Below are 21,890 nucleotides of genomic sequence, written 5' to 3'. Positions count from 1 at the left end.
TACTTGCTTTGAAGATGTTTCAGTCACTTTAATCAGCTACTGGTCGCCGGCTCCCAAAGGAGAAGGACGTACAAATGCCTACCACTTTCATTAGCACAAAAGGCCAAATCAGAGGGTTTTTTTCTAAGCTTAACTTTAGTCCAAGAGGAATTACGCTGTTTCACCTACAGAGATGAGGTGGTGGCTAACCTGTCACCTGAAGGTTGCAATTAAGAAGAGGTGAAAAGGGAAGGGCACCAGCACTGTCATTGCGACAGCAACCTGTGTTAGCCTGGTAATCCAATCTAAAGTGTACTGAACTAGAGGCTTACTTTATGAGAAAAATGCAGCTCAGTGTTGGAAAGAGTCCTCTGCTGAACAGAGGAGAGAGATAGCAGGTGCAATATGTAATCATATCGCCAAGATAACGCAATCTTAATACAGCTAAGCTTCAAACTTCTTTCCCACTGCAGATTTATTCTTTCAGGGCTTTCAATCCTTCAAGAACACTGTCTCACATCTTACACAAACTGAATTGGCTCTGTTATTGCTAAATAATCCAATGAGTTTACCTACTTTTACTGGTTGGCCGTAGGTATAGCTATCACACTCATCCTACCTTGACGCAATAGAAAGTCTGATGCATTCCTGATCCTCTGGTATATTTAATGTGCTTGTTGAAAAACAAACTATGAAGTGTATACTCAAGTAGGGCCTTACACCTACTCATCTCTTCAATTATATGAGCGATTACATATACAATTGTTATATAACTGTCATTAAAATCCTTCTTACAAATTCCCAATGGCACAAAAGTGCTTCAGTTAGTAAAAATTAAGGACTGCACGAAAGTACAAATGGATCTGAACATTTCTGGGGCTGGGGCAACAGGATGGCAACTGAAATTTAACTTGGGTAAATTAAAGCAATCACACTGACAAAAGTGATCTAAACTGCTCATTTTCACTGATGGACTCTGACTTGATAAAGTATTTGGAGGAAAAGACTTCTAGTAGCTTGTACCAATAGCAGTGAAAATACCCAACACAGAAATCAGAGGCATTGAGGTTTAGCTGTCACTCCTAAAAAGCTCATAAGATCTAAAACCAAGGCAAAAGCTTATCAGACTTCTGGTTGTGGGTGAGCTCGATGCAGGAGAGTTGTAAATTTTTGGCTACTGCAATTTATTTATTCCTAGAACATTATAAAATCAGATATAGTATATATACGATGTTTACTTCTTAAGCTACAACACCAAATAGAAGCCTGATATGATTAGTACCTCGCTCTATAAAAATTTCACTTCATTTATTTGAAATGCTGGAAACTGATTTATGGATAGTACTGCTCCAGCTGGAATCAACATAAATCCCAGTGACTTCAGAGAGAGAGAGAGTGCAGAATGTCTTGGTTCTCAACTCTCTCTTGGCAAAACAAAATCGAGTTGTCTAGTCTAGATCTCCAAACACCTATGCCAAACAGAATAAGAGTGCGTGTCAAGCTTTTGTAGTCTGAATCACAAAAACCTAAGATCTCCACTCAGTGAAGAAAAAGAGACGCACAGGAAAGCGAGAAATTTATTTCAACCAAGAAAGTTCATGTAAAACCCTCACAAAGAACAAGACCCTAAGCAAAACAGCAAATTTATTATCATTTACTGTGTAATGGATGGCTGGGCATGTAAAAACCTAGCAAACAGAAAAATGAAAAACACATCTCAGTTATTACAACCATGAGGAACAAAGTGAAAATAGAAAATTTAAAGAATGGAGATGGTACAGGTTAGATCTCTGCACACAAATGCAAGAGAAGGAAATTTGGTTATTTTTAAGTACCTTTTGCTTTGTATTTCTGTTGTCATCTTTCACGTTTCCCCATCTTTCCCGTCACTTATATTTGCTTGTATATATAGGAATTAATGCACTTTAATGTGTGCTCAAACATCATCTCCTCTTTTATTAATATGGGAAATGAAGTGGAATGACAGTGATGTTCTTTGTATACATATGTAGAAATAGTTAATTTCTCACTTTTTTTTTGTTTTCACCTATATACTGATAAGATTCATTTGCTGCACTCTATTAAAGGAAATATATTAAGACTTCATGAAGATTTACTAACAGAAGTTTGTCCATGGAGACGCATGTCATTTTCTCAAAAACTGAAACACAGTTCATCTTTAGTACTTTTCTATCAGTGTAATATTATTTATCTCAGCAATTACCACAAGTCACAATAGTGAAAATTAATAAAACCAGTACTACCCTGTATCAACCTGAAACTCAGAGATGGAAGAGGGAAAAAAAAGGGGAGGGAATTTGTTCTAGAGATTGAGTGCACTACTAGTCAAGTGTACATTTTTTTTAATCTGAAATTTACAGTTTCTATCTAATAATTTCAAAATTTTGTCTGCAAATCTAGTTAAAAATAAGAATAAAATATTTCAAAGTAACATGAATATGTTAAAGAATAAACAAAACTCCAACAGGAACACACAAGACTCCAAAAAAGCAGAGTTCATATTCCATGTATTCCATCATCATATTACAGTGAAGTGACTTTACAAGTTTTTATGAAGAAAGTTTTGGGGGGGTTTTGGGTTTTTTTGTTGTTGTTGGCTTTTTGACTTCCAAGCATATGTGTTAGCTTAAGAGTGGCTTAGGCATAAAACAATAAAGAAATGTTGAGAGTGAAGTTTGAAAAGGCAGTAAGCTCCATTCAAGTCTTTGAAAAGTCTGTGTTAAACAGTAAGTTTTACAAATATTTTACGGTAATGACAGGCAGGCATAACTCCATAATGAATATATGGTATACATGTCTAGGTATCATCTCTTAAAAAGGCAGCTCCTTTTCAACAGTGGCACCTTTGCAAATGCCATCTTACCTAAACAAACCAAGCCTGGCACACCTTCACCTACCTCTGAAAACACTTTTATTACTACAGAATGAGAGAGAGATTTTAGCCACATCTGGCAAAAGTCACTAACAATGCTACTTCCATTTAAAGCAGCAGATGGTGATACCATAGATGAGAACACATTTGGCAGGACAAAGAGTCATCTGCACAACCACTGAAGCCCCATCATTTAGTGGCCTGCAAAATTCGGTTTGTTTATGTGAAGTGAAATCAAAACAACTAAGGCCAGGGAATGTTCTGACTGCTGGATTTAATGAGCATGATTGCAATTCTGCCTGCCTAGAATTCTCGTCCATGTCCTAGATTCCACCTTCTCCCCGCCAAGACACTGCTGCTTCTTTTGCAGTTGGCGTTGTAAAAGACAGGCTCAGTTGTTCACTCTGTCCTTTTATTTCCATTGCAGTAGCTTATGAAGGCTTCACTTTGTAAGACCAACTTTGTTCCATATAAGCACCATGCTTGTACAGAGCTTCACTGTGCAACTTCTTCTGTAATCTGTTGCCAGTATTGTCATCACGCCTGTGGCACTATGATACATAGCTTTTCGTGTAAGGGCTAGATTCAAAACTCCATGAAATCAACAGAAGAGTTTTCTTATAGGACAGTAAAGCATGACCAAGTAACAGGATCAACGATCAAATTTCAGGACTAATATGAATAACTCCATACCTCCAGAGTTCCTTTATGCAGCATGTTAAATATTGCCTTCGACTAAGCTGTGGTTAATTTAATATAGAAATCATTACTTTTGTAAACAACAATTATCATTTAAAAGTAAAATTCAAACTTGTCCTATTTGCATACAAGTATTACATGCATTCTAAAATGCCCTCTCTACATCAAAGAGGAAATATAGTTCTCACTGATATTATTTGCAGTTCTGCGAATACAAACCTTATGGAAGTTACAAGCACCATAACTCCAAACCTACATAAAAATGTACAGAAAGCCTCTGAAATCAGCAGTAAGATTTATTCACATGGAAGTTTGTCTCAAGAATCTCTCTTCATTAACAGCACCCATGCCTCTGATTGCCTGCTGTCTCCGTCTCTTCCCTGCCCCTGCAAATAGCTCCCTTACTCCCCCCTAAATCACTCCCTCTGCTCCAACAGTCTATCTGCTTCTGATAGTCTCTCTGGGCTGCTTGAAGATGAGGGTGTGACAATACAGTACTAGTAAGAAGTATCTTTAAGTATAGCTCTCCGACGGTAAACAGCCAATCTTTTGCATGGACATGCACGTAGGCTCAAATCCAAGCCCATTCCTGAAATGCAAAGTATGGACAGAAAATCATAAATTCCCAGACACTATACAGTTTTTATAGTTTCAGATCTGTGCTAAAGTCCAATCTAGAAAAGACAACCACTGAAGAATTTACTTTTTATAGGCTAGACTGGTGCCATTCCTTGTCAAAATCTCCTCAGCATACTTCATGATGAAAGAATGTAAGAATAACTTGCAATACTATTATGCTTATGGCACATGCCTCAGTCTTCGTACTTTTTTGGTACCATTTTTAAGACAAATAACTGAGTTAACGTTCTTACGCTAAGATTAAGCTAAACATGGATATTTGCATGTCTTGTCTGATATGATCTGCAGTCAGTCTTTAGGAACAGAATGAAACTCTCTCACTCATAAAAGCATACCTTGGCAGGGAATGAAACATTCCCCTCTTCCCACACAGGCACAACTGTATATTAACTTTTAAAATCAGGAACACTCCCTGCAACAAGGATCAAAGGAACCATGTGAAGAAAAGTGCAGAAAATGGAATGGAAGATATCCTTCATGGACTTCAGAGAGAAACATGGGTGTCCCATCAGTCAGACTTTACTTGGACACTCTGCACAAACAGCTCTGACTTTCTGTGATCCAGAACTGTAATTGCTGGTGTGGTTTTAGAAAAACTACTTTGCCTAGCGTTAATTCATCACAAACGCTCTGACCTTCCTCAAGGAGTAGTCTCTATTGACCCACTGGCAAAATCTATGTCATCTGAAATGGAGACAAGCAAGGGTACTGACCTACAGACCCAGTCTCACCGCCAAAGGAGCCAGGGTAACAGAGGCTTCCTAAGAAGCTGTGCCAACACTGACTTCAGGAAATACTTGGAGAGGCTACATGAATGGCAGAAAATCCTCAGCAGAAATCTGCCACTCACAGATGGTCATATAATGACAAAACCTGAACCAGCAGCCAAATCAAATGGAGCTGAAGGTTCAGGCCATGTATACTTAACCTGATTTATCAGGCTTTCAAATCAGGGCTTTTTCTGCTTCATGTTACACTACAGAATCTTAAAGTACCCAGCTGATTAAAAAAAACCAACCCAGAAACAAAAAACAAAAGAAATCAACACACAAGCACACAAACAAACTACTAATCCATTCTATACTTTTCAGTTTTTGGAAAGCAGAAATAACTTAACTGCACAGTCTACCAAACTGCATGATTTACTGGACACTTCATGATTTCATATAGATGCCTTTTCCATTTTGTTCATTGGGTGCATAAAAGATGCATGAATCCTCTGTGTCTATATGCAGTCATTAGATAATATAATACTAATCAGCCTTCTTATGAGCAACTAGAAACCTAGCTGGATTTCCAGGGTGAACACCCAATACGGCTAAGTGAGAAATCAATACAGCTCAATAGAATATTTTGCAAGTCATGATGCTTTTACTCCTGCCTCCATGCACCTAGCTTAACACAAAGTAAGACATACCTCCCTAGTGGAGAATGTCTCACCCAGAGTTGCAGCAGAGAACATGCTGTACAAGCAGGCTAAAATGTCAACCCAGTCAGATATTTGATTGCATGTACTTGATAGAAAGAGCTCAATTTCCTGTGCAGCAAACAAGATATTCTTGAGAAAGTCGAATATGCATTACAGCTGGCACAGATATGATAGCTTATTAAAATGAATCACAGTTTTACAATTTAAAATAGGAATATTCATAATTTGAATGCCAAAAACAGTACTGTACAGTTCCAGAAGAAATACTTCTTGAAAATAGCATGGCTAGAAATAGAATTATATAATATTTAGATTATGTATAAAGACATACTTGGTCAAAGACTGTTTCTGCACAAAATAATTTGTATCACACAGAAGAGGATCACAGTGCTGCCTATGCTAACAACGCAATAAGCTCTTCCTGGAATTCAAAGTGCAATGTATTGGGGAGCCCCCAAAACTGAGCCATGCCTCACCTCCAGTCCAGGTGATGGAAGGCCTTTATCACCCATTTCACAAATCATGGCAGCTATCTCCTGCTACTCTGTACTGTATCCCAGCCTCCCAGGCTGGAGAAACTGGGGAAAAAAGCTCATCTCAGGACTGAACACACAGCATGTGGATTAGGAGGTTTTCTTGCCTTAACACAGGACTGTGGAAAGAGAACAGAGTGGCTCCCTCATAAGCTAGACTCTCTCCAAAAATAAAAGACCATTACAAAATAATAGGCCTTTAAAAATAACTTCTATTTTTGGTTTGTCTAAAGTTCTTTTTCCAATTCCCCCTGCTCATCCAGAGCATATGTAACAGTGATGGCACTAAAACTCTAACAGCTATAAACTGAGCAATACAATTTTGGTCTCTCATTGCAGGCATCTTGATGAGAGTCTCAAAAGAGATTAAAGTACATGCATTTGTATGAAGCGTAAACACCTACTTGTAGTTTTCCCCCAAATCCCCCCTGCTGCTTCTCTGTCCTAACCCAAGATATGTGGGTCCCCATTCAACAGCAATGTATGCATACTCTATAGCCATACAAATTCCACGCTCTTGTATCAATCAATTTTTGTCTCAGCTGTCATCTTCACCTCAGTTAGCAAGCCAACATCAACCCTGCCACTTTCCCCGCCTCTCGCCATTCCTGTGAGAATACCTGCTTTTCCCTTACATTCTGCCCCATATAGGTTTTTCATCCAGTTTTCATGCACTCATCTTACCCTCACAGGCCTGGCAAAAGGCAGCTTCAGGGTGTCTTTTACTATCCTGGGGTTTTCATGGGGAGCAACTTCAAAGTACGTACTTTCTCAGAACTGTTACACGCCCAGAAGAAAGGGCTGGGGAAGAATAAGGATGTGAAGGACAGACAGGAAGGAGAGGGAAGGGAGAACCAAAATTTTCAGAGCTGCTAAACCATTCTTGCTCTGGTCCAACAAAAGCTCTGGCACCTTCAGAGAAGGAAATAAAAGAACAGTTCCAGCTTTCTCAGTAGCTTGGATGAACAACTTCTCTTTCCCAAGGGGCAGCTAGGTGAGAAATGCAGCCTCCTACAGCTTCAGACCCCTGCGAGAATGTTAAAGGCTATGTCACATTAATAAACTGAGACAGCTTGCCAAGTTCCCCTTCACACCACAAAGAAAGGTAGCAAACTTAGCAAATGAAGATCCCAATTTATAAAGATTGGCTAACCCACTTGCTCAAAAAAAGTTCCAGTAGTCAGGAATTTAGCAATATCTAAACTGTAGTGCCCCTTTTGTGATATGCCATATGGGTGTAAGAATACAACCCCAACCTAACAAACTAGCTGATTTTTTTTATTGAGGTTTTCCACATTCTGGCTTCTGAGGCCTACTCCTGTTCCCCAAGGAGATAACACTGAGCAGTTCATTCAGAGAGGCACACAGACATGCAAGCAGGGTAAGTATTTCTCCACACTGAAGGTGGAAGATTCTTTCAGGTCAGAGCTTCAATACTCCAACTCAGACTCCTCCTGATACAGGGTCACAAGCAAGAGCTCTGCAGTTTGCCACCAGTCAAGGTTCACCGTTCAGTGCCTAATGCCTTGAACACTTCAAGGAATCAATAACGAGGCAGAAAAGGGAGATGACAGACAGAGGGTCATCTTCAGCCACAAAGCATGTTCGTGTCATAAGCATATGTCCAGAACCTGAGCTTAAATAATAACTTAGAGTTCTGTCCAGCCCCTAGAATAGCTTTGCCCTGACTTTCACAGATTGCCCCACTGCAAAGGAATTTTTATCTACTACCCAGTGATCCTAGGAAGAAATTTGAATTGGAATATGTCTGACTGTTGGGTGTTTTTTGTTTGGAGGTTTTTTTTGTTTAGAGTTTTCATCAAACAGCAAATCTTTTTTTACTAAAATAATAAAGGCAAATACAAATATTAACTATATATAACCAACATATAACATATGAAATAATTAGTTTTATTTGACCTTTGTGGCACAGATTTACTTTCCATGTCCTTTTAAGGTTATTTCAATATGACCCTAGGGTAAATAACAATGAAAAGCTGGCCATCAGGAAAATGCTTTCAGTGTCTTTCTTAGCATCACAGTCAAGAAATACCTACACCACTGGCATCCTTGCCAACTAGGTTCATATGTCAGCTGCTACTTTGATTATTGAGAAACAACAGTCCAAAGAAGCCATCCTAGACAGGATTGCAAATTAGTGGATCCCTATTCTTCATTTCAAAAATACTTTGGAGTATGGCATGAAGGATCAACTGCAATTGAACTTGGGAAATACCACTGCTCTACAGGCTTTGAGCAGTGCAGCATCCACTTAGGTTTAATAGATAGCTCTCTTTAAGGAGTTAATCTGAACACCAAACACAAAATCTTACTACTTGTTACAGCTGCAGCGGCATTTCAGTATGAAGAAAGTGAAAAGTACAAGATTTGTCCCCACAGCTACAAATCCCCTTCCCAGTTCCAGCATACATAGGTAGCTCACTTAATGGAGAAAGAGGAGGTGCAGGTTTCATTTTTGAACACGTTTACAAGAACAGTTATAGGTCCATGTAAGCTTTTCCACAATGTCCTCAAAAGGCTGTTTGAGAGACAGGGCATGTCTCTCAAACCAGCTTACGTTTGGTCAATTTTGAGCACAGGCAGAGCAAGCCTGAGAACGTCCATATTTTATACCTGTCATAGAGGATGGCAAAGAAAGGATGAGAGGAAGCACAGTGCCAACTCCTCTAGCCTTGCAACTCCCATCTCAATTCACTGCTTTTCTCCAGTCCTTTTTAGGTTCACAAAGATGTTATTTCAGATCTGAGTTCTTACTAACAAAAGATATGTACATCACTCACCTAATCTCTTCAAATTTTAGCTTTCAATTCCTGTCCTCCTCCACATCCCATTTCTACACAGTGAAACCATGTCAATTCCACTGCGGAAGACTTGCACTCCTACAATCCAGAAGCTAGGACATACACCTTATAAATGTTAAGTTACTTATTTGAGATGAACCAATCTTACTCCCACCAACATGCATGCAGTATTCCAAATCAGGTTTACCAAAATTGTTGAGAATAAACGAAAAACAGCTCCACTCCATGCTGGAAAATGAGAGTGAACATTCTGGGACAAAATCTAGCAAGGGCACCTTCTAAACTAATAGTGTTATAACACAATGTATTAGAGAGTTGCACAGAAAAGCAAATACTCTATACAATTAAGATACACAAAATATTCAGACTGAATTTGTCTCAGTATTTAAAGATCAAAGATAAACTTGTATCAGACAGGATGATTCTTTTCCAAACAACATGCTTAAGACTGTAAAAAATATCCGTTTCAATTAAGATACTGGCACTAGCTTTTGAACATCACAAGTTTGTTAATTTTATGTAAAGCAAAATAAAATTATATTCTCAATGGACTCCAGCAAATTAAATGAAAATATTTCCAGCAGCTAATTTGAAAAGGGATATCATTAAAGCACTGTATTGAATCTTATCTGTAGCTACCACTTAAACTTCTAGTCACGACACATTCATTCAAAACAAAATAGCAGATTGTAATGTGGGCTGATATCTGAAGGCATTTCATGAGCATACTCATGTTGAAGTCTAAATTGTACATGATCATTAGAGAGATTACCTTTGAACTAGTTACAAAACAGTTTTCCCTTCTTTGTTCTGTCTCTGAACTAGCACATGGCATTTCAAAGTTTAGTATGATTTTTTTTCCCTTCATTTACTAGTTAGCTAAAATAAGATACAATACAAAACTGGAGATAATTTTCTCTTCTGATGTGTGTGTGTGTGTGTGGGGGGGTCAAACCACTCAAATTACACAGCTTTCAAATTCACTGCCCCAAAAGCCAGGTTATCATCGTGACAATTACTTCCACCCTTGTTTTGTTGCGCTAGGACTATGATTTTCCTCTGCATGCTTGTATCCAGTAGGATTGATGCTTCAATATGCTATGTTAGATGAAAAATTTGCTTTGACACTTGTCACTACATCTTAAGCTAGAAAATGAATGTGGTTCTTAATCAGAACAGACAAAAGTACTGTACCGTTTGATGAAAATTACGATTTCTAACTGGCTCTGTGTAAACCACTGTAACCTAATGCCAAGCCCTTGATGCTAAGTGCTGCTAGGAAACATTATTGGGCAGCTCTATGCATGCAGACGGTTAATTATGACTTCAGTGGAGAACAGTTCAGGAGATTATGTACAGTTACAATGCAATTAACTCTTGTTTATCATTTCTTACATATCTGCAATGTTAGTGTATGTGTGGAGCATAGATACTTTGCAAATCATTTTTAACTTCTCCGTTCAGAAGGGCCAAAACCTATGAGGATTTGTATGCCTTTTCTTTCTAACAGGAAAAAGGAAATAAACCACATTCAGTTTACAACCAAGCCTCCCTCCGTCTCTGGTGCTCGCTTTCATGATTCCATATATAAAAATTAGCTAGATTTGTGCATACTATAGCCACCTGCTGAAAATTCAACACCAAAATAAGATCTATAATTGGATATACAAAAACAGAAGCTCTGAAATTACAGCACAACGGGCCCAAAATTTGCAGCAGGGATAGTGGAATTCTGCAGCAGTGTTTATAAGTGGCTGTCAGCAGTTGTACACCCACAGAATCTACTATTAGCAGTTAAAAAAAAAAGAAAAAAGAAAAGGAAAGAAAAAAAGAGCCCACGTACACAGCCTCCTACTTTCAGCAGCTCTAATTTTCATTGCCCTTGCATGAGCTTTTCCCCCCCCATCTTCTCCTGCAGAAGGAGTGTGTAGGCTCCATGCTGTACAGAGGAAATGCACAGGGCACCACCATTTTTTCATAGCATATTCAGGAATTTAGAGGAAGGAAAGATGAGAACATTTAATTCCTCACAGCTTCCTTAAAATAAGGCTGAAAAATACTGTGTCTTCTAGAGTGAAATCATTATTTTTGGTTAACTTGTTTTTAATTAAAGCTGATTTACATTTATTAATGTTTTGAATTCTCATATAATTCTATGACAATTAAAATCCATAGGCAAGGCACAGATAGAACATTCTAGCCTATTCTTCATGCACAGTCTTAGTTTGTAGCTTTATTTACACCTGAACACATTAGCATTTGTTTCATATCTCCCACTGCAGTAGTAACCCCGACATAGCTCCTGGTACAGAAATAATGGTAGAAGTGCAAGGACAGAGCCCTAGGTCTGTAGCCACTGCACCAGCTAGATTCAGCCAAATGAGGATTCAACGACACGGTGGTTAGAACATTAGTGGCTACTTCGCTTTAGTGATCCCCAGCTGCCACAAAACACAGGGGCTTTAAACGCACTGGGAGACATGGAAATACTCTTATTGCCAAGGCATCTCATGGCACAGAGCTGGCGCGTCACGACACACTGCTTTTGATGCTGGGGAGGTGCCCAAAGCTCAGCTGTGTTCTAGCCCTTCTCCAGGGCTAATCCAGGTGGCCTCCAGATTTTATACGCAAGAGCAAACTTTATAATGCAGCAACATATACTGGGGATCCAGTCCAAGATCTCAGAGCAAGCTTTGCTTTCTTCCATCCCAAATACTGATGCTGAGCAGAGAATTGAGACAACAGCATCACAGAGCAGTACACTGACCACGGAGATCTTGATCCGACTCAGAAGTGGGATACAAAACTAATCCAAACTCTCTTGAATTTAAAGCCCTAATAGGGAACACTGCATATAGATTTTCTTTATTCTCTTTGCTCTTTGAGAAATAGGTGCTAAAGTTTTACCTCACTTGCTTTTCACCAAAAAGATTTTGTAAGTTAGAGACTGACTTGTCCTGCTGAAAGCAACTGGCAACAGGCTTCTGTCATGAACCCTCACACTTTATTTGCAGAGGTGGGCCAGCAAGACATCCGCTGCCAAGCTGCTGGCTTTAACCAACTGACAGCAACTGTGCCAGCAGCCCGGGAGCACATGCGAGTTTTCAACCGACCTAGAGTACAACCTCCTTTTCTCATTTGCTGCTTTTCCTCAGGATGCAGAAAAAACAGCTCAAACCAGCCTATTGATCAAATGAGGTAGAACTAGGCATCCTATGAATGTTATGAATGCTCCCCCTTGGCCTCACCAGGAGGTGTTGGCCACTGTTTTCACAAGGACTGACAGTAGCTCTGACTCCTAGAAACCAGACAATGCTCTGGGCTTCTTGCCCTTTACCTCTGGCCTCCAAGAGAAGGAATGGCCTGTAGTTCCATATGTGATTTCCTATAGGACAAGGAACTTACAAGATCAGGAAGGCCAGTTAAATTGAGGGAGGGTTGGGAGAATAAAGGCAGGGAATAGAGGCAGGGAAAGAGAATTAATCACAACTTCAGGACCTGAATGAAGCTGTAAAGAAGCACACTGCAAGGTAAACATGTCATATGAGCCTCTGTCCTATCACTTCAGCTGGGTGGTCCAGAGAGGGCTCCGAAAATAAAGGTCAAGAGCACTTCACAGTGCAAACCTGACAAAGTAACACAAACTAACACTCAGACACAGTAACACTCATTTGCAAAATGAAGAAACTGGGTGTTCAGAAATAGATTAAGCTCCATTTTACACTGCAAGCATATATAGCAACTTAAGTACAAAGTCCATAACATTCCATCTTCAAATTCGGGGTCGACGATGCTATCATTAGCATCAGCTTGCGAGTCTTTGAGTGTTGTGGTACTGAACATCATTTTAACTTGGGATTTGTAGCATAGCAGGTGTGCTCTAGCACAAGCAAGTGCTATTAGAAACTTCTGTATAAAAAGAATGTCTGCTTGGGGCCCAGGCAAGAAAATATTTACAGTCCTCTGCTTCTGCAACATGCTTTCTGAATGCCACAATACATGCCTCAAATCTCAAGTCAGACATGACACAGAAAAGTCGGCTCTAACAAGCTTATCAAACGAGCATTTTTTTGTTCACTTAGTATATTTCTCATACACCTTCAGCCATGGTAACTTCTATATTATTTATATGGAAGCTTGAGCCTGTACTGTTTTCTCACCTCCACATCAACCAGAGAGCACACGCTGTCAGTTACTGCAGCTCACAGAGTACTTTTTAAGTTACAGCAGCTGTCTGAATAATTTATGAGTCCTAATATCTCAGCAGTAGTGATTAAACTTAAAAAAGTCCTTTTTTCAATTCTATGCAAACCAACGCATTATCATTCCCATGTATCAAAAAAACCATAAATTGGCTTAGAGATGTATTGCATTGTATCTTTATGCTTTCTCCCATTTTGGCTCTCATTCTACCCGTTCAGTGTGTCAAAGGGACAAGCAGCTTTGCTCACTAGGCAGAGCTATTGAGAAAGGTGAATTTGCTACCAGCGCAATTTCTACTACATGTGTGCCCAGCTGTTCAGTCCTCAACCTGTTCAGGAGATGCTATTCAGAAAGAACATGCAAGCCTGCCATTTTCTGCAATCCACCCCCAGCATCCGCAAGTGTTGTATGAGGGATGTTAGAGGGTACACCCCTGCCTAATTCTTTAGTATCCATTTATGGACCTGTCTCTACACGAACTAATCTAATCCCTTTTCAAGCCTGCTGTACTGTCACAATCTCCTTACAGCAGTAAATGATTTCAGAAAACTCTCAACTGATTCTGAGATACTCTTCTTGTAAGTGCTTGTCCCGAGTTTCGCATTCTGTAGGGAGGGTTTAGGGTTTTTTTTGTTCTTTTTTTTTTTTTTTTTTTAAACATAGATACATTACCTCATTTATCTACTCTAAAGCTCGATCTATCACCTTCCCCCTCCCTCCTCTCCTCCGACCCCCAAGCTTTGTAAGGTCCTTCTAGAGTTCCCCACCATCAGCACATCATTTGACTTCCCAGATGAGTTTAGCATTATTGGCAACCTTGGAGGTTTCACTGTTTACCCCTTCTTTGAGTCACTGACAGTGATGGTATATAAAACTGATTCCAGCATTGATCCCTGCAGATCCCTCTCCTGTCTCTTTTTCATCTTGAAAAGTGGCTACTATTACAGTCTACCACTTGCTTCTCAGCCTTTAAGCAACTTTCATTTCGAAAAATAACCTTTTCCCCAGCCTTGTGACAACTTACTTTCTGCAATAATGTTTGTTGTGAAACCTTCTCACATGAGTCTGTTTCTTCCCTCCTGGAAAATAGGATGGGGAACTGCTACAGACTTTTTATCTCTTCATTTAGAATGACCACGGTACTCAGGTTTCCTCTGCATCCCCTCGGTCACTCAACTTCCTTGACCAAGTGAAGCATGGAGGAACAAAGTAACCAGCCTGTTGCTTCCAAAGGAATTAGTAAAGGCAGGAAACAACTCTTAAGATACTTGCCTCTATCTGCTCTTCTGGGAATGCTACAATGTTGCTAGGAGTAGGTGTCATCTTTCACAGCAACTTCGATCACTGGCTCCATTTCAGGCGATGCAAATGGCACAAGCAGACAAACCAAAACATGTATTCCCAGCATGATTGGAACCTCTCCTCCTACTGTGGTAAAACTAGGATCAGCCATCATCAGAAAGTACTTTTAAGAGCTGGCAACACAACCTATAGATGAAATCAATGTTGCCCTGTGAGGGCAAGCATGACCATCATAAAGACTGCTCAAGGAGTCTTGTCAAAAAGTTCTGTTCTTTCAGGGAGTAATTTTTAGGAAGATTAGCCAGGCAGGTGCAGCTCCACACCACATGCAACAGAACTGAACACTCCAGTGCCCTGCAGAAATATGACTTACAGAAGTAGAAAAGGAAAGAGGCATTTGGGTCAGCATTTATTGAAAACTAGTAGGTGGAGAACTTGTTTGTATTGAGGATTTGTTAAGTTGGAGGAGCAGCAAACAAGGTTTTTCTCCCTGTAATCCTGTGCCTATAAGGATAGATTTCACTCCTATCTGATCCCTTTCAGAGAGAAATGGTCTGGCTTTGTCAAGAGGAAGTGCATATGTCATTGAGACAAATGTATTTCTTTATTAAATGAATTCCTGTACGTAAAACCTATTCCATTTAAGCTCAGATGGAATCATGCTATGCCCATGGCATTTGTTTACTTTTTGATCTACTAAAGAAAAATTATATGCACACTATCCTGAATGCATCTGATTATTCTTGACAGTGGCATCAGTAAGATGATGAAAGTGCAGAATTCTTTGCAAAACAAATGCTTGGGAAAAAAAATGTAAAAGAACCATGGTGTTTACTTTCTTAAAGAAATTATGGTAGAGCCCTGGGAAGAATGATTCTTTTCTTCACTGCTCCTTTCTTGTCAGTCGCTTCACCCCTTTGTTGTGTTTGTCTGTTATCCCCAACTGCGACGTGCATGTGCTGCTTGACTGGCTAGATGACCTCAGTTATAATAGCTATGAGTGGGGGGAAAAAAGGTCAGGAGTTTACAACACACGGACCTCTTTCTGAAATGCCAACTTCAGTTTGCCTGGAGGCCATGGTTCACATACATACAACATACAGTTACTCTTTAAAGAGTTGAAACATTATCCTTGAGAAACAAGGGGAAAAAAAACATTTAGAAATGGGAGGAAGCTATTTCTGTGAGACAATCATTGCTTTCAGGTCCCACTGGGAAACAATAGAAGCTTCACCTCCCCATAACTGGAATCACTCAGAGAGGCGGATGCTAAGCACCTTGTACACTAGGTCCTACTTTGTTTAGTCTGCTAGACTATATTCCAGTCCAGTGTCCTCAGCTTACCTCACTGTGCCCAGCCCCTACAGCACCTGAAACCGCCTGACTACCAGGCCAATATTATACCACATCTCATTTCCTTCTAGTCATATTTTTTATATCTGTAATAACTCTCATTTGGGTGAATGGTGCTTTGTACTCCAGCAGTTAAATGAAATTTAGGATTGTAACAAAACTTGCTATGATGTATCAGAGCTGGTATTCATAACAAATACTGTTTAACAGGAACATTATTATTTATGGAGAAAAATGGTTCTGAAAATGAACTCCTACTCATGTTTAATGTCTTTTTCCCTTTATTTTTACTCTAGGTAGCAGGAAGGACTTAGAAAAACAATACAACCCAAAACACTGAAAAATGCCATGATCCCTTCCAATGACTAACTCCATGCAAAACTGCTTTTTTTTTTTAATTTTCAGTTCAAGAGTTCTTCAATCTACTGTATATCAATAGATAAAACCTGACAAAAATGTTCATTCAGAAGGAATCTTAAATTAAACTCCAATCTAATAAAGGCCATTTGTCTTCTCTATGACTCACATCCAAGAATGAAGGAAATAAAATGTAGATTCTCTTTGTCACGACCCCTTTTTCATTTCTTATTTGCTAATGTATATCGGATTATTGAATTTTGGAAAATGATGAGGAGAAGATTTGGTAAGTGCTTCACCCTAGAAGCTTTAATTATTTTTTTTTAATTATTATATTTGAGTTTCAAATAAAGTTGAAGTATTTAAGAGCTGAAGTGGAATAATTAAAGCTAACTGAAAGACACCTGCACAGCCTAATTAAGGCTGTTTTTCACTTTATACCCCCAAACGGTAACAATGCGCCTACAGGTTATCACAGAAACTACAGAAAATTCGCTTAGAACAAGGCAAATGTGGAGGGGTACGGAGTATCACATTGCTTTTAAGAGGAGATCCACACCCAGATGATGTGCCTCAATCCCCAGTCCACCACAGAGAAAAGCCCCCCAACATTTCAGGACACAGCGGAATTGTAGAGCGTGAGCTCCTTGGATTGGGGACTGGAAATACTTTCTTTGGCTGTGAATCGACATGGGAACTGGAGTTCATTTCATGCACATGTTGCTGATTATTAGGACCACAGAACAACCACAACAATGGAAGCCAGAAGCTTCTACATTAACAGGAGTGTCAGTATAGGCACGCTTATACGTGGCACCTCTATTGCTGCCGGTGCACATTAATGCTTTCTGTTTACATGAGAAAAAACGGGCTTGTTCAGGCATCCTGTTTACAATCTGCAAAAGCCCACAGCCATCCTTTAGAAACTAACATCTGGTAACAACAGCTAACTTCTTTCTGCTGTTCAACCTGGTAAGTGCAAACTGCAATGCACTGGGTAGAGATTTTAAACTATGTATTTTCATGATAAGCAAGAGCAAAAACCAAACAACTAGTGTGAGAGTAGAAAACGCCAGGTATCACTTCAAACTCCTCAAATCCGGTCAGACAACATTTAAAAGCTAAGAGCTAGATTTAGGTCTATGTGATGATGGCTTCTGCCCTCTAAATCCGTAGGTTATTACTCCAGTGGATGGAGTGGATTTTGCTAAGGGAATTCCCTCAGTCAGTAAGTACCTCTTCAGATACAGGCATTACCAGTCAAGAGTGAAACCAGCATCAGTTATTCTAGCCAGACACACCAGCTCAATTTTGGTTGACCCTCACCTGTAATTTACAGCTACTCTCCTTTCTTAAAAGTCTTGAAAGGAATAAGCAGGATAAATGTGACTTCCCTTTCCCACAATGTAAATAAGTAGATTAAAAAAAAAAAAAAAAAAAAAAAAAAAAAAAAAAAAAAAAGCTTCCCCCCCCCCCCCCCCCCAGAAGCAGAGAGGTTAGTAATTAATTGTGAAAATGCCTCAAACACTGAATTGTCAGCAAAGAAAAACAAAATACGTGTATTTATCACAGTTTGATGATGTATTTTGGGTTATTCTTGACTAGGCCTAATGCTGACTACTGGAGCTCACACCACCATGGTACCCCTTAAGCTATATGCCAGTTTTGATCAGTGTGTACACATATTTACACATATTCACATACTCACACATTCACACACACATACATGCACTTGTGCATGTTATACAAGAAAAGCGTGAGGAATTGGTAGGGGAAAGCTTAATACAATCATTCACTTTGGTATGGAAACTACCACGTAAAAAGGACTGTCTCAATCAGTTCGGAGCGTGACTTCTTTGGCTTGTAAACAAGGTACTTACAAAAAACAATACTGTTTACAAAAGCAAATGTTGTTGGCGTATTAGAAATATGTCACTTAAGAATAATTACTTAATTTGTGAGATATCTTAATGTACACAAGGTGTCTTCAGTTAATTTGACTTTGAAAACCGCGAAGTGCAGTTAGGCCTAGCACAAAATTTTCAAAATCAACTCAATAATGAAATATGGATAAAACTACACATGTATCAATATAAGTGTTGAATGGGTTTACTTCCATATCAGTTAAACAGACAGACAACACGTGCCTTTCCTATGAATATTGGTGGATCAGAGAGAAAACACTGTTATGAGATTTCATGGTCAATACTACGGCAGATGATTTTAACCAGCAAATTAAGTTCTAGACATGAGCTCTACCTGTGATACTGCTTTCTGCTGCATCCTGTGACATATCACATATCTTTTTGCCACAGTGTCCCCAGAATGTAAACGCTCACTCACCTCAAAGTATTTGACAATCAGTTTACAGGCCTCATATACCTAGACAGTGTCAACATAAAGGAAGACATTCAGCACTTTGCAATATGTGGTGTTCCTTGCAGGATCAAACCTAACTGTAAAGCTCTTTGAACATCAAATACTTGCTGACTAAATGTAGTCTACTTGAGGGCAGAATTTCCCTTTAAAAGCTTAAAAAGGAACTATTGCATATATTTATTAGTCAAACCATCACCTGTGCCACTGATTTACAGACTAGCAATCAAGATCTGACCTCCGAATTTTCAAACTATACTAAAACTAGGGTCAGAGCAAGTAATGAAGAATAATACAATCGGATTCCAAAGGATTTGGATCATTTAGGTAATTAGGCCAGCAGATGGCAAATGCAGTTCAGTGCTGAAAAATGTAAAATAATTGGTCTGGGAATATGTGCTAAATGGAACAATCATATAGCATGATGATTAAGAAAAAGGATTATTTGTGGGGGGAAAAAAAATTAAACCATGCAGACTTGCATACAAAGAAAAAAAGAGAAACAGAGATAAGCTATGACAACATATCAGCAAATGAATAAAATATAAAAAGAAAGTGACAGAAGGCATTGGTTAGCTCCTATGAGGCATAATATGCGTGAACTATTTTTATGATCAAGAGATTCAAGCAGGCAGTGATTTAATTAGGTAACAAGAACAACTACTGTAAGTATAAGCAGAAGCATTCAGCACCTTACAGGATGCGTTTGGCGTCACACAGCATCAAATTCAAAGACCACAAAGTTGTCTGAAGATCAAGTACACTAGGATAAAACTAAGCCTTTTGAAGCTTAAAACCAAAAGCCAAAACAAGCCTGGATAAAGTGAGAAACACTAACCTACCTGATTAATAGTCAATATCTCAACGTAGAAGTGACTCAGGGATACTTCTCAGTCTCCCTGTTGGAATTATTGGGTTTTGCGTATGAGAACAAAATGCAAGCTCCTGGTCTGAACTACGCAGACCAAGGACTTGGGACTTTGGTCTCTCTAAAAACAACTCTAATCACTACACCATCAGCTACTCTAGAGCAAGCTGCCCACATCTGTCCTTAAGTTAAGGTCCCTTTTCTAATACAAATTTCATCAAAACTAATATGATCTTATAAAAGGTTGAAAATGCCATTTTTGTAAAGACTGCAACAAAAAGTTGATCCTTTAGAAAATTCAATAGGTGACCATGGCACATTAATTATTTTTTATGTAGATGTAAAATCCTGGTTCTAAGTACTGTATTGTCCAAATAAGATAAAACACAACAAATGGTGACAATAACAAAGAGTAGGGGGTAATTGGATAAGGGATGCAACTGTGAAAAATCATTGCAGGGCTGTCATTTCTGGTACAAACCATTACTTTTAAGAAGTAATATATTACAGATGTGAAGACTAAGCTAAAAGAAAGATTTGTGGAGCACTGACTGAGTAGCAGGCACTGGTACACTTAAAGAATGCTATCACATACAACCAATGACATTCTAGGACAATGTGAGTTAGGAGGAAAAATGCAGGCAGCCATGGCCCGTTTTCATTGAAAAAGATGATGGAGAGCTGTGACAATATGGAGATTTTTGGAACTACTGACTGTTGTTACAGAGTTATATTTTTCACATTGGCAAAAAGCAAAATTTTTAATAAAATCAATCCTGTTGGCGCCATTAGATTTATTTGGAGCTCCATACAATGGGAGCAGGATTCATGTCCAAAACTTCAAAGCTACAAAACAAGAACCAAAACTTAAAAATTACAATATAACAAGAAGTGTGCAAAGCGCCTGCATATACTAGGAAATAAATACTGATGTACATCACTGAAAGCCTCAAAAATAACATAACTTATCAAAGACTGCAGTGGATTCTTCATCAATGGAAAAATTCAGCCAATTTCAGCTGTCATTTTAAAGCACAGCATCTACCTTAGGCAAGTATGAGAAGATACGTGTGAATCTACACAGAGTGATTTGATTGTTGTTTCTTTAAACATGCTTATTTAAAAGAGAAGAAAACAACAGAAGGGCTGTAAAGAGCAGACAGGTGGGATTAAGATACCAATAAATATTAAAAAGCACACTCTTAATCCTAAAATATCTTTTGTTCTTACAAAAGAACTGCAACATTCTTCCTTTACACCATTAATTCCCATTCTCATCTTAACCCGGTAACTTTATTTTGTACTTGAGCTATCATATGAGAGTGCTTTGAGTGCTTTTCTCTGATTGCACTGGCAGAGTTATATGAACCATTACTTATCATTACCTTTATTTCAAACCTGTCACTTCTTCCCCTTTGTAGCCAACAAGCTGTAAGAAGGGGAAAAAATGCAGTCTCTATCAGAGAATAAAATCACCCATACAAAGATGAGCTGAAAGGAACATGTGAACAAAGGAGGAGGGAGGGTGAAGAAAGGGAGAGATGAGAGTCTTGATAAATCTGCTCTCTGTGCAAAGGACATTCTACTCTCCTGCTATAAAAAAAAAAAAAATGCCTAAAACACAATGCACACTGGTGCTGGCTTCTGCTCATGATTCTCCTTTCTCCTGCCACGCCTTGTACTTAAAATACCTCAAACATTCCACAAATATTATGCAAATAAAAATAATATTGATACCACTGCCTCATGTGTGGAAAAACGTACATAACTGGAGCTTAAGTGCATGAGACAAGATGCATTTCCCTCAAAGCTGTGCATCTCTTATGAGGTGCTTTTCAGTAAATCCTTCATGAGCCACACAATGGCCTGTGAGCCATTAATGTTAATTAGATGGCCCCCTCTAACTCTAGTGCTGCCAGTGACATGTTAATGACCTCAAAATGCACTTGGATTTGGAACTTCTTTCCCCCCGGGTGCGTGCCAGGCTGCCTTACCTCTGTAAAGCCATGGCATGCTCCAGCTGCTGCTGCACATGTATGGAATGCCATTCCCACTTGCAGTAACATGCACTGTTAGCCAAACACTGAAGGAAATTAACCATTATACAGAGCACTGCAGATAAAGCTCGGAGACCAAAACACGCCAGTAAGCCTTGATTTGTCCGCTTGAAACGCTCAAAGAAGCTGCATGCATTTGCAAATTGATGGGGGTACTGACAGACAGATCATCATGAAGGCAACCAACTTAACGCAGCAAAAACGTTCCAGAAGCTTGTTTAATCACACTCAATGCACCACAAAGTTCGCAAGTTGATTCCTTAACATCTTAAAACAACAACAACAACAAAAACCCAAAAATCCACACAAAGCATCAACAAAAAAACAATGTCAAATTCACCCCAGTGTAACACCCTAGAGTTAATGCCACGAACTATGGT

Source organism: Dromaius novaehollandiae, chromosome 4 (assembly GCF_036370855.1).
Source record: "Dromaius novaehollandiae isolate bDroNov1 chromosome 4, bDroNov1.hap1, whole genome shotgun sequence".
NCBI classification, from domain to species: domain Eukaryota; kingdom Metazoa; phylum Chordata; class Aves; order Casuariiformes; family Dromaiidae; genus Dromaius; species Dromaius novaehollandiae.
The sequence above is the reverse complement of the archived record's forward strand: the minus strand, read 5'-3'. Positions refer to the sequence as shown.